We start from the raw sequence: 15,154 nt of genomic DNA on the forward strand, positions 1-15,154 counted from the left end.
ATCGTCTAGAACGATAATACTGTTAGGTTTCTAAATAAGACCTTGTCCTTTTATGTAGCTTAAAGCTACATGGCTAAATCGGAGGAGACCAACAGTCATTCTGGAGAACACCCAGATGATACAAAGATTCACGTCACTGGTGCGGAACTGCAAGCACTGGTTGAAAACGCTGTTGCCAAAGCTATGGATAGGCAATTCAGAGAATCTAGCGGGACTCGGAGTAGAACCCGAACTGTAACGCACGTCAAGCCCAAGACTCATTCAGAGGCTCATAGTAAGCCGCCTTCTAAGAAGAATGAGCCAAAGAAGGATGAGGGGGGATAATCACTCCTCCAACCACAGCAGTATTCCTAAGCAAGAAATCAAGCTGAAGCATGATACGCACAGCAAGTCCTGTACGTACAAGTATTTCGTTTCATGCAAACCCAGGGATTTTACTGGGGAAAAAGGAGCAGTTGATTGCATGACGTGGATTGATGAGATGGATACAGTTGTTGACATCAGCGGGTGTGCTGATAGGGACGTTGTGAAGTACGTGTCCCAGTCATTTAAAGGAGATGCTCTAGCATGGTGGAAGTCACTTCTACAAGCTGCCGGTAAGGCCGCTCTGTACAGCTTGACATGGGATCAGTTTGTAGCCCTAATCAAAGAGAATTTCTGCCCGCAACACGAGGTCGAAAGGATTGAGTCGGATTTCGTATCCCTGGTAATGAAGAACCTCGATTGTCAGGCATATCTCACTACGTTCAACACCTTATCTCGATTAGTGCCGTATTTGGTGACCCCGGAGCCGCGAAGGATTGCTCGATTTATTGGGGGTCTGGCACCAGAGATCAAAGCGAGCGTTAAGGCATCAAGGCCTACGACATTCAGATCCGTAGCTGATCTATCCCTCTCCCTCACTTAAGATGTAGTCAGATTGAGAGCTATGAAGAGCTCAGAGGAAAACAAAAGGAAACGTGAGGACGACACCTCACGAAGATCTGAGAAACGACACAGAGGGAACAACGACCATAAGAAACGGTCGGGATTCAAGAAAGGAGATCAGTCGGGTGAAAAACCCAGATGCAAGACCTGCAAGAGACACCATTTTGGGAAATGTCGTTTGGAAGCGAAATCCCAGTCTCACGAAAAGCGATGTGGAATCTGCAAGTCCACAGACCATAAAGCCTTGGATTGCAAGAAGATTAAGGACGCAACTTGTTTTGGTTGCAACGAGAAAGGGCACATCCGGCCAAATTGCCCAAAGAATGCAAAGAAAGCCGATGAAGGAAAGAAGACTAATGCGAGAGTCTTCAGAATGGACGCCAAGGAAGCAGTTCTAGACGACAACGTCATTACAGGTACTTTTCTTGTAAATGATGTTTTTGCTAGAGTCCTATTTGATTCAGGAGCTGATAAGTCATTTGTAGATGATAAGTTTTGTAAATTGTTAAACCTCCCTGTTAAAACCTTAAGTGGGAAATATGAGGTGGAATTAGCCGATGGAACCATAGAAACCGCCTCGACTGTTCTAGATGGATGTGTTATATCCATTAGGAATCATTCTTTCCCGTTATCCTTGCTTCCCTTTAAGCTAGCTGGATTCGATATAGTGATAGGCATGGATTGGTTAGCGCAAAACCAAGCCCAGATTGTGTGCAACAGAAAGCAAGTAGTAGTGAAGACTCCGTCTGGTGAGTCACTCACTATTCAAGGAGATACCCAGCATGGATTGCCTGAGCAAGTGTCCATGCTCAAGGCATCCAGATGCATGCAGAAGGGATGTGTCATTTATATGGCACAAGTTACCATTGATGAGCCGAAGCCGAAGAATGAAGATATCCCTGTTATCTCAGAATACCCTGAAGTATTCCCTAAAGAACTACCCGGTTTGCCACCGGATAGGCAAGTGGAGTTTCGGATAGACATCATTCCAGGCGCTGCGCCTGTAGCAAGAGCACCATATAGATTGGCACCAACGGAGATGAAGGAGTTGAGGACGCAGTTGGATGATTTGTTAGCTAAAGGTTTTATTAGGCCTAGCTCATCTCCTTGGGGAGCGCCAATCTTGTTCGTTAAAAAGAAGGATGGATCGATGCGTCTGTGCATCGATTACCGTGAGCTTAACAAGGTCACTATTAAGAATAGGTATCCGTTACCCAGGATCGACGATCTGTTCGATCAGTTGCAAGGAGCAAGCTATTTCTCCAAGATCGACCTGAGGTCCGGTTATCATCAGTTGAAGGTCAAAGACGAAGATGTGCACAAGACAGCGTTTAGGACTCGTTATGGACATTACGAGTTCCTAGTGATGCCGTTTGGGCTCACCAACGCACCAGCCGCATTCATGGATCTCATGAATCGTGTCTGCAAGCCTTATCTAGATAAATTCGTTATCGTCTTTATTGACGACATCCTTATCTACTCGAAGAGCCAAGCTGACCATGAGAAACACCTTCGTTGTATTCTCAAACTTCTGCATCAAGAGAAGCTTTATGCCAAATTTTCGAAGTGTGAATTTTGGCTTCGAGAAGTCCAATTCCTTGGACATGTAGTAAGCGAGCGTGGTATCCAAGTAGATCCCGCAAAAGTAGAAGCAGTCATGAACTGGCAGGAGCCGAAGACTCCTACTGAGATTCGCAGTTTCCTCGGATTGGCAGGATATTATAGGCGATTTATCGAGAACTTTTCAAGAATTGCTGCGCCCCTAACTTCGTTGACTCGTAAGAAGATTAAGTTTGATTGGGGCCCTAAGCAGCAGGAATCCTTCGACATCCTGAAGAAGAAGTTGAGCAACGCGCCAGTGTTGACACTGCCCGATGGCATAGAAGATTTCATAGTGTATTGTGATGCGTCACATACTGGCATGGGTTGTGTACTCATGCAGAAAGGCAAAGTCATTGCCTACGCTTCCCGACAGCTCAAGGTGCATGAGAAGAACTACACCACCCACGATTTGGAATTGGGTGCAGTAGTATTTGCTTTGAAGCTATGGAGACATTACTTGTATGGAACCAAGTGTATAATATATTCAGATCACAAGAGTCTTCAGCATCTGTTCAATCAGAAGGAATTGAACATGCGTCAAAGGCGATGGATGGAAACTTTAAATGATTATGACTGCGAGATAAGATACCATCCAGGCAAGGCAAATGTAGTTGCCGACGCCTTAAGCAGAAAGGAAAGGGTGAAACCAATCAGAATCAATGCCAAGCGCATTGAAATAAGAAATAATTTGAACGAAAGGGTGTTAGCTGCACAGAAGGAAGCTGTGTTGGAAGCTAACTATCCTGCAGAGAAGTTAGGAGTAACTGAGGAGCAGTTATCCTACGACAAAGATGGAATGCTACGACTAAACGGACGAATATGGGTTCCAGTTTATGGAGGACTTCGGGATGTTATCCTCCAGGAAGCCCACAGCTCTAAATATTCCGTTCATCCTGGAGCTGATAAGATGTACCAGGATTTGAAAGCAAACTACTGGTGGATTGGTTTGAAAAAGTCAGTAGCTGAGCACGTAGCTAAATGTTTGACTTGTGCGCAAGTCAAGGCTGAGCATCAGAAGCCGTCAGGTTTGCTTCAACAACCTGAAATTCCCAAGTGGAAATGGGAAATGGTGACAATGGATTTCATCACCAAGTTACCAAAGACGAGAAAAGGAAATGATACCATATGGGTCATAGTAGATAGACTGACTAAGTCAGCTCATTTTCTACCCATCAAGGAAACGTATAGCTCCGATATGTTAGCTCAATTATACGTCGATAAGATTGTAGCGTTGCATGGTATACCTGTATCTATTATCTCCGATAGAGATACTAGATATACATCGCATTTTTGGAAGAGTTTCCAGCAATCGTTGGGCACTCGTTTGAATTTTAGTACGGCTTATCATCCTCAGACTGATGGTCAGAGTGAGCGTACTATTCAAACTTTGGAAGACATGCTTCGTGCATGTGCGATCGATTTGGGTGGTAGTTGGGATAAGAACCTACCACTGATTGAATTCTCCTACAACAATAGCTACCATTCCAGCATAAAAGCTGCGCCTTTTGAGGCCCTATACGGTAGAAAGTGTAGATCGCCCATCTGTTGGGCAGAAGTTGGAGAAGTCCAACTGTCAGGACCAGATATCGTTTTTGAGACAACGGACAAGATCGTGCAGATTCGCGATCGTTTGAAAGCTGCCAGGGATAGGCAGAAAAGTTATGTGGATCCTAAGCACAAAGATTTTCACTTCGATGTAGGTGATAAAGTGTTGCTTAAAGTATCGCCCTGGAAGGGGGTAATGCGATTTGGTAAGAAAGGCAAGCTAAGCCCAAGATATATTGGACCTTTCGAGATTGTCGAACGTGTCGGGTCAGTCGCTTATAAGTTAAACTTGCCTGAAGAACTTAGCGCTATTCACAATGTGTTCCACATCTGTAATTTGAAGAAGTGTTTCGCTGACGAATCACTGGTTATACCGCATACAGACATACACATAGATGAGAGTTTGAAGTTCGTGGAAAAACCATTGTCGATCGAGGATCGACAGGTGAAGAAGCTTCGAAGGAAGTATATACCTATTGTAAAGGTCAAATGGGATGCCCGTAGAGGTCCCGAATACACGTGGGAAGTGGAATCCACGATGAAGGAAAAATATCCTCATTTGTTTCAGTAAATCTCGAGGTCGAGATTTCTTTTAAGGGGGTGAGGATGTAACACCTCGAAAAATTTCGTCCAATAATGTCTTGACACGTGTCATAAGGTTCCGGTATGTGAAAACAAACTTTAAAGGGACTAAAAGTGACAAACGGTGAAAACTATGGAACGTAAGGGTCCAAAGTGTCAACAATGGATAAATAGACTCTATGATAACCGTACATAATGTTTATAACCTTAAACGGATGGTTCATGGATCATACGAAGCGGAAAATGCACAAAAGTGAGGAATTGCAAACTATAGGGGCCAAAAGTGTCAACATGTTGATTTTATACCTCTGAGTGAACTTTTGGCAGACCCGAAGCATTGTAATGCTAAAATATACTCACTAGAATATGTGGTAAAAATTTCATGAAGTTTCGATAACGTATGAGAAAGTTATGGCTAAAACCGTACTTGAGGGGTTAAAAGCGTCAACGTCGAATTTCATGGCTTTTCGGTTGAGCGCAAAGTTATCCGAGGACATTACCATGTTGGTAAATGTCCCAAGGTTCTTAAAACCAAGTTTGGGGGTTTACGAGTCAAGATAAGCAGCAAAACATCGCGCGTGAAGGTCAGGGGCCAAATCTGCCAACTTTGGAAAGTTGCTGGTCTGACCAGGTCCTTGCGGACCGTATGGGAGGGACCTTACGGTCCGTATGACTTGCCCAGTATCAGTATTTCGCGAAATCTTGTATTTGGGTCCGAATTTGAAGTGCAAAACAGCTCATACCACCTCCAAAATGCTCCAATGGGTGGTCTTGCATGCCTAGCCTACTGAGAACTCACTATAACATCTGAATTTCCCCTTTTAATCAGATCATTCATTCATTTTATTGAGCACTTGTTGTAAACAAAGAACTCTCTCATCTTCAAGAACTCTCAAGGCACACTTCTGGAGCATTTCTGAACGACAAGGCAGCCTCCTAGTGTTAACTAAGCTTCATTAGGACCTTTGTAAGCCTCTATATCATTCTATAATTCATTCTAGCATAGATTAATTGTTAAAAGTCAAACCGTTGTTCTTATAATTTGACTTTTCGATTAAACGAGTTTAGCTCTGTCATTTCTCAAATTGAAACCACTGATATGTTGGTATTTATGTGGGAAACAAACCCTCAAAAGGGTATTCTCTGATTCCCACTTTATGCATGCTAATTGTCGAGTCAAAGTTGTTTCTAAAAAGTCAACAGAAATCATGTTTGCAAAAAATAGCTTAAATGGTAATATAGATGAAATGCAATCAGTTTGATCATCAAAAATAACATTATAATGAATGTAAGAATATGTTTTACCATGATCAACTCGACAATCTTTAGTATAAACCCGGATTGGAACCGAAAGTCTTATAAAACGACTTTTTCGTAGACTATCGATTCGGATCCGTGCATGCATGTTTGAGATCTGTATTGGAGCTTATTTTTTGACCATTTTTATTTTAGTATAACTTTCTGGAATTTTTACATCTTGAGTCTATACTTAGCCGATTCATTTGCATGTTTCCGATTTATGCTTAAAGTTGACTATTTTGCCCTTTTTGATATAAAACGTGATTTTTGGAAAAGTGAAAGAGTAGAAATCTTTATTACTAATTTATAAACTTGCACCGAAAATTTGAGGTCAGTTGGTGGTCCAGATTTTGAGTTATGGCCGATAGCGTAAAACTATATCTTAAAGTTACATAAACGGCGCATTTAGCGTATAACCTATTTCATGCCACGTTTTGATATTAAACTTTTTACCCACTGATGTTATATATTATTTTGGGATTTTTGAAGATTTTTATTTAATTTTTGGCTGATCGTATCATAGATCGCTTAGTCGATTCGGTTAACGCCGGTTTTGACCATTTAAGCCATAAAATGAGTTTTACACATTCTTTTGACCCGAAACCTTTTTCTACTGATTTTATTTGTTAAATAAATTATTTTGAGCATTCTGGAAATATAAAAATCTCAGCTTTCTTTTGAAAACCCGGAAACGGCCCTAGATCGCATTTTTAGCATTTTTAACGCATAGTAAGCGTTATACTCATTTTAAACATATAAGACTCGTACTGATGTGTGTAAAATGCAACATATAAATCACATCAATTAAGGCATAAAACTAACCCTTTTTAAGTACTAATGTTGGAAAAAGAGTGTTTTTGTCTTCTTTTTGTATTTTCAGGATGAAATGAGCTCAAAATCACAAAAGAAGCAAAAAAGACAACTAATTGTACCATAAATACAAGAAAAGGAACAAAAGTAGACTGCCCGGACCCTCAACGGCACCTCCCAAGGCAAAGAAGAGAGAGTCTGAACACGCCCCGTGTCCAGCGAACACGGGGGCGTGCCCAGGAAGCGGCAGAAAAGACAAACCAGTAGAAGCTTCCATTGCCCACCACGGGGCCGTGTCCAGCGGGCACGGGGGCGTGGTGAAAGTACAGCAGGCGCATTAATTGTAATTGCGAATTACAATTAATGAAGAGAGAGAATGTCAGACGGGCACGGGGCCGTGTCCAGCGGACACGGGGCCGTGTCCAGCCTTCTGTTCAGCCTATAAATAGAGGAGCTTGGTTTCATTCTCTCTCATCCCTTGGCACACCACCTCTCTCACACTTCATCCACCACCCACCACCACCATAACACCATCATCCACCACCATCATCCATTGTCCATCGTAGAGTGTGTGAGTCGTCTCGGGATCCAAGATTGATAGTAAGAGTTCTTGACAATCAAGGCCATGTTTGCCTAAGTCTCTTACACCACTTGGTGAAGACAAGTGTTTAGTATAATACTTTTTATTTTTAATCTTTTGCACTTTTTATTTGGTTTTGTATTAATGACTTTAATAACTAGTTACTTATGTTGAAGGTGATCTTTCCTTATCGTTTGTCCGTGGTGTCTTGGCATTATTTTACTGTCTATATAAAATAAAAGATTTTCACCATTCATATCTCCACGGTCTATATGGAGGTATGTTGGCTACCTAGTCGGGGGTTAAGGGAACGGTTTGGTAAGGGTCTTGCCCTTGTTCAGCGTTTAGAGGTCCTGCTTGGGACCTGGGTCAAATTTAGTAGGATCTCCTTCAATGCCCATAGGTATTGGATGGCGGGGATCCAAACTCTTTGACCCCCTCATAAGTTAACTACTATTAATACTATAACCCGGCTATTTAGGACTGTATCCCTGCTGACTCAGACTACTTAGCCGAGGGTAACGTCACCGCCAAAAGCGGGGCCTACCACAATTTGCATTAATAACTTAATTCATTATCTTTCAATAATCCGACCCTTTAGGATTGTATCCTTGCTGACTCAAACTACTGGGTTGAGGGTAACGTCGCCTTCAAAAGAGGGGCCTACTACAATAACTAAGATAATCTCTTAAATAAGTGCAAAAGTGCGAAAATAATCAAAGGTTATACTAATACACGTGTCGGATCCAAGTGATTCATCTTGTCTATCTGTTTTTATTTTATTTTATTTTTTAGCATTTAGTTAGTTTTTATTTTTCTTAGTTTAAAACATTTTTCTCACTTTTTGATTTGATTAGACGTTGAGGATAAACCGGTATTAAAAGCTCTTGTGTCCTTGGACGACCTCGGTATCTTACCAACACTATACTACGTCCACGATGGGTGCACTTGCCCATATGTGTGTTTAGTGTTAGTAAATATCGTGTTTTATAAATTTAAAACTTGGCTAAAAGTGTAAAAAGGGGCTAAAATATACATATAAATTATATATACACCAACACACATCAAGTTTTTGGCGCCGTTGCCGGGGACACAAGGATTTTAAGAAAGTTAGGAATCAACGGCCTAATCATATTTTTATTTTTCTTTAATTTTTTAGGATTTTTTTTTAGTTTTTCAGCTTCTGCAGAGCTCAACACGGGGTCGTGCCTGCTGAACACGCCCCGTGCTCAATCATTGGAACTGGCAATCCTGTTTTAAGTCAGACAGTAGGCTGAACACGGGGCCGTGTCCACTCAACACGCCCCCGTGCCCAAGATTCAGTTGCTGAAAACAGAACCGTTAGATATCGGCGGTTGGTAATTTCTGACACAAACATGAGTGATAGTAATTCTTTTTACTTTCGGCACTCTTATGGTTTGTGGTGTCGATTATGTGGAGGCGAACATGAGGAATTAAAATGTTATTTTCTCACTTGTAGGCCCCACTATATAGACCCACCGATTCCTTGTAACCTTAAGAGGGGCGAAAGTAAAAATAAGCACTATCTCTCCCTCGAATGCGCCCAGCCAGATATTCTAGGAGAAATGCTCCTTGACGAGTTATTTCAACTAGAAGAACTAATTCTCAACTGGTCAAAAGAACTTAGGAAGGATTTTATAGATCCACCCCAAGACGATGACCATGAGGAAATGTTGGAACCGCATTCCGACAACCTCGTTGCTCCCGAAAATACCTTCATACCTAGAAAAGACGTGGACGATAGTCGTCCCTGTGCCGATTGTGCCGTGAAGGACTCCCCATCGACTTCGTTCGGTGCATACATAGACCTGAGCGATTCGGCATACACCTTCTTTAACGAGAGCCCGGAAAAGGGTTGGACTTGTCCACCTAGAATGAAAATAGGAATTACCCTCACCGATAGCCTCTTGCGTTCTCGCCTTAGTATAGGACAATTAAGGTATCTTAGGCACTTTGGGGTTGTTCCAACAAGTCAAGAGCCACCCGATATAAATAAACTCCTTAGTAGAGACAAAACTTCATAAAACAGCTTTCTGACACGGGGCCGTGCCCGGCCAACACGCCCCCGTGTCCACCAAAAGATTCCCTTCTGATCAGAACGTCAGAATACGGACAAACTGTGTCAGAATTTCATCTGCACACGGGGCCGTGTCCATCGGACACGGGGCCGTGTCCAGAAGGCTGTCGTTTTCTATAAATGCAGCCAAAAATCCTGCACATTTGGACCAACTTGGGACAGAGATTTGAAGGAATCTTCTCTCAAACAATCCTAGGTAAGTCTAAAAGAAGTTTCCAACAACCCATCTTGTCCTTTCCTCTTCTAGACATTTCCTTCTTTTTCATCTTTCTTCAAGAACTACCATGAAAAGTTTGAATTTTTCAACCTTTGTGGTAGGAAACAATGAGTTTTGATCATGGAATCTTGGTAAAAACATGTTGTGTAACATTGTTTAAAGTTATTTACTGCCAAAAAGTCTACATAAATTCAGGAAATAACTTAAAAACCCGAGATTCCTTGCTCCAAAACTCTGCAGAAAGATGAACACGGGGCCGTGCTCAGTGAGCACGGGGCCGTGTCCAGAAACTGTTTCGTCATATAAACTTCTTTTGGTTTATTTTTCGTAGAATGGCGAGTGAAAACAGCGAAACATCATCCGTTCATTCCTCAAACAGCCGAAGGGGAAGAAGGCCCTCCGTTGAAGCTACACTTGTGCACTATGTAATAGCGCTAAGGGAAGCTCTCGATGAAATGACGTCAGTAGAGGAGGTCCTCATTGACCGTATTAACGATCTTACAGTGGGACTTGAAAGCAGCTTCCAAGAGATTAACCTTTTGCACCAAAGGTTAAACATTCTGGTAGCATCTCCTGTGGAACCAGTCCTTCCACAACAAGACTGGAACCTAGCACTCGGGGTTCACAACCCCACCGGGTGGGAAGACTTTCCCGCGGAACCTCCCATGGAAAACCCACAAGAAATTCCAGCGGAAGTTGAAACTCCTCAAACTAATGCAAATGAGCCCTCTTTTCTCCTTCCAAGGGAGATAGAGGAGTGGCTCGCCGACATATGAGGAGAACCACAACCGGAAGAAGGATTTCTAAAAAGCCTTATCTAACCAAGATTAGTAGCTTCTTGGAAATTTTGCTAAATTAAAATAAAACATAGGGCTAGAACTCCATAGTTTAATATCTATGTACTTTTATCTTTAACTTTATGTAATGTCTCTTTAATGTTCGCAATGTTATGATGGTTTTTAAGATTGATGGTTGTTTTAACAAATAAAACACACTCATGGTGGTAATGGATGAAAAAGGGAACGAGAAAAATGGAACCATGCACGAAGAACAGAGCAACCCGACAAAAATCTCCATCACAGAAGGCTCAACACGGGCCGTGCCCAACCAACACGGCCCCGTGCTGAGCCCCCTGCAGAAAATCACCCAGTTCAGGTAACTGGACACGGGCTGTGTTCAGCGGACACGCCCCCGTGTCCAGGCTTCTGTTTCAATTCTCTAATTTTTGTTACTGGCACTTGACCACGGGGCCGTGCCCGGTCAACACGGGGCCGTGTCCAGGATGCCAGTAACACAAAACTTTGCTTTTAAACCCACTTTTACACATTCTAATCAACCAAAAACTTTATTTTTGGACACATTGAGGACAATGTGTAATTTAAGTGTAGGGGGGATGCTTAAACCTTGAAATTTTGCAAATCCTAAATACAAGCCTTACACAAAACTCTATTGGAACCGCTAAACACCCCAAATTTTTTTCAAAAACTTTTTCATTTTTTTTATTTACTTGTCTTAGTTTAAGTTGGGAATAACAAGTTCTAAAAAGGTTATATTTTTACAAATTTACAACCGATAGCGTCGTGATAACAAAGAACCAACATAAGAAAATTATGAAACGGCATAACAAGTCTAGTTAAAAATTCGATTATATATACTTGATCACATTAAAAACCCATTCCCACAAAAGTGAGTTTTGAGCCTTTATTGAGCACAAAAATATACATATTTAGATTAAATGCTCATTTTTCGTTTCTTGTGTGAATAGCCGCTTGGTTCTTACAAATCTAGAACTTGCCACGACGATACATTCCCGGTCCTTACCAACTTAAACCCAAGAGTAAATGATAGAGGCATTAGGACTAACCAATTTTTCTTTCAAAACCATTATTTTCATTTTTTTTCTCACCTACCCAAAAATTCCCCTAGATAGCCCCTTTGAGCCTAAACCTTTCATTTCATTACCCCAAAAACCCTTTTTACCCACCAAAAACCTTTTTATTTTTCACCCTTTATTTTAGTAACAAGCTCGGTCTTTCGTAAAACTCACCTTTTTACGTGAAAAAAAATGATGAAGTCAAAAACAAACAAAAGCTATATAAAAGCTTGTTTGGAGAAATACTTCAAAATAAAAAGTCGCTAAAAACAAGGTATTTTACGAAAACCGACGCTTTTTACGATTTTCGCCCTTTTTACTAACCACTAACCCAACCACCCACCTTTAACCCAAGCCTAACCCTTCACCCCAAAAGTCCTCTTGATATTTACAAAGGTAAAAAGTTAAAAAGGAGGAGGATTGATTGCTTGGCAAGCCTATGGAAGGCGTAAGTTCCATGCCGCTCTCGAGAGATTCACTAAAAATATACACCTTCGGCCGAGTGTTGAGTGATCCCCCGTGAGGTATGTGAACTTGTATATAAATGGAATTTTAATAAGGCATGCTATGCCCAAATAAGTAATTTATCTTATGAAACGTTCAAAATAAATCATAACGAATAGGATTGTAAATAAATAAAAATAAAACTTACAAAGACCTTGGACTCCCGACACTCTAGGACAAGCTAAAAAACTTCTCTTCTACCTATTCCATTTGGGAGTGTAAGCCACATTTAAAGAATTTTGCTTGAGGACAAGCAAAAGTTCAAGTGTGGGGGTATTTGATGTGTGTAAAATGCAACATATAAATCACATCAATTAAGGCATAAAACTAACCCTTTTTAAGTACTAATGTTGGAAAAAGAGTGTTTTTGTCTTCCTTTTGTATTTTCAGGATGAAATGAGCTCAAAATCACAAAAGAAGCAAAAAGACAACTAATTCTACCATAAATACAAGAAAAGGAACAAAAGTAGACTGCCCGGACCCTCAACGGCACCTCCCAAGGCAAAGAAGAGAAAACAGAGTCTGAACACGCCCCGTGTCCAGCGAACACGGGGGCGTGCCCAGGAAGCAGCAGAAAAGACAAACCAGTAGAAGCTTCCATTGCCCACCACGGGGCCGTGTCCAGCGGGCACGGGGGCGTGGTGAAAGTACAGCAGGCGCATTAATTGTAATTGCGAATTACAATTAATGAAGAGAGAGAATGTCAGACGGGCACGGGGCCGTGTCCAGCGGGCACGGGGCCGTGTCCAGCCTTATGTTCAGCCTATAAATAGAGGAGCTTGGTTTCATTCTCTCTCATCCCTTGGCACACCACCTCTCTCACACTTCATCCACCACCCACCACCACCATAACACCATCATCCACCACCATCATCCATTGTCCATCGTAGAGTGTGTGAGTCGTCTCGGGATCCAAGATTGATAGTAAGAGTTCTTGACAATCAAGGCCATGTTTGCCTAAGTCTCTTACATCACTTGGTGAAGACAAGTGTTTAGTATAATACTTTTTATTTTTAATCTTTTGCACTTTTTATTTGGTTTTGTATTAATGACTTTAATAACTAGTTACTTATGTTGAAGGTGATCTTTCCTTATCTTTTGTCCGTGGTGTCTTGGCATTATTTTACTGTCTATATAAAATAAAAGATTTTCACCATTCATATCTCCACGGTCTATATGGAGGTATGTTGGCTACCTGGTCGGGGGTTAAGGGAACGGTTTGGTAAGGGTCTTGCCCTTGTTCAGCGTTTAGAGGTCCTGCTTGGGACCTGGGTCAAATTTAGTAGGATCTCCTTCAATGCCCATAGGTATTGGATGGCGGGGATCCAAACTCTTTGACCCACTCATAAGTTAACTACTATTAATACTATAACCCGGCTATTTAGGACTGTATCCCTACTGACTCAGACTACTTAGCCGAGGGTAACGTCACCGCCAAAAGCGGGGCCTACCACAATTTGCATTAATAACTTAATTCATTATCTTTCAATAATCCGACCCTTTAGGATTGTATCCTTGCTGACTCAAACTACTGAGTTGAGGGTAACGTCACCTTCAAAAGAGGGGCCTACTACAATAACTAAGATAATCTCTTAAACAAGTGCAAAAGTGCGAAAATAATCAAAGGTTATACTAATACACGTGTCGGATCCAAGTGATTCATCTTGTCTATCTGTTTTTATTTTATTTTATTTTTCAGCATTTAGTTAGTTTTTATTTTTCTTAGTTTAAAAAATTTTTCTCACTTTTTGATTTGATTAGACGTTGAGGATAAACCGGTATTAAAAGCTCTTGTGTCCTTGGACGACCTCGGTATCTTACCAACACTATACTACGTCCACGATGGGTGCACTTGCCCATATGTGTGTTTAGTGTTAGTAAATATCGTGTTTTATAAATTTAAAACTTGGCTAAAAGTGTAAAAAGGGGCTAAAATATACATATAAATTATATATACACCAACACACATCAGTACCTACTGATGTAATTAGTATATTTTCATATAATAACAGTAAGTATAAATGTTTGAACTCAGATTTCCAGTATTGGCAGTTTTAGCCCTTGTGAAATTACTAAAATACCCCTACGGTGCATAGTTTGATTTTAAATGATAAGTTTTGTATACGGGTCATACCCTACTGTTATAATATGATTAATGAAGTATATTTACTGTATAATTCAGACCCGTAACCCAGATTTCCAAATTGACTCTTTTATAATCTTTTAAATGACCAAAATGCCCTTCTAAGGCATAAATTGAGTTTAAAATTATTCGGGGCATAATAGAACATAACTTACTGATATTATATCATATTTAAAGCATATTATCTCAGGGAACTTGCATTTGACTCTTTTGGCTACCCGTAACGCCCTTTTTGCGTTCGGTTCGGTTTATGTAACTAGTTTGCATAAATTGACCGAAACGGGTCAAATGTTATCATTTTTATCTCAAAATCCAGAATGTATTTAGTATACCCATATTATACAAGTATTCAAACTTGTCGGGTCTAAATCACATTCTATCCGGTCTTCGCTTAATCGTGCGCTTGAACCGTATCGTCCTTAAAACTAACCGGTCTAAGCTTAGGCTTAAATAAAGACCCGTTAGGAATCTAATAGGTTATTATAAACCTTTGTTCCAGATTAGGAGGCCCAGTAAAAGCTATCCACAATTACCAATTGTGATTCATACTTGCTCAGGTAAATACATTTTGACTTATTTTCCCTATACGGGCTTGGGGTACGGTATATAGAATACCGCTTGATCGAGCGCACAAATCCTGCGCCCTTGGGGTGTACAGTCTTGAATAGTTTGTTCGACTCGTTTAAACAGTTTTGTTTTACTTTAAGGGTTTGGGGGGTTATTGACCGTGTCCCGGATATCCTTGGCATTATCTTACGAGATGGCCACGACCAGAGCACGGGGTGTAGGCGTACACCCGGCGTGTATAACTCTTTAATGTGGTGTGTCATTTAATCTTTAGCCCGGACAGCAGATCCCGGGCCACCAAATGTACGAGTAACATGTAATTCGTTCACAAGTTTATATTGCATAATTATCCCAAGTTAATAAAAATATTTATGCCTTGTGCATTTAAATCAATTTTCAATCATTTT

This window comes from Helianthus annuus, chromosome 11 (genome assembly GCF_002127325.2).
Source record: "Helianthus annuus cultivar XRQ/B chromosome 11, HanXRQr2.0-SUNRISE, whole genome shotgun sequence".
Lineage (NCBI taxonomy): Eukaryota > Viridiplantae > Streptophyta > Magnoliopsida > Asterales > Asteraceae > Helianthus > Helianthus annuus.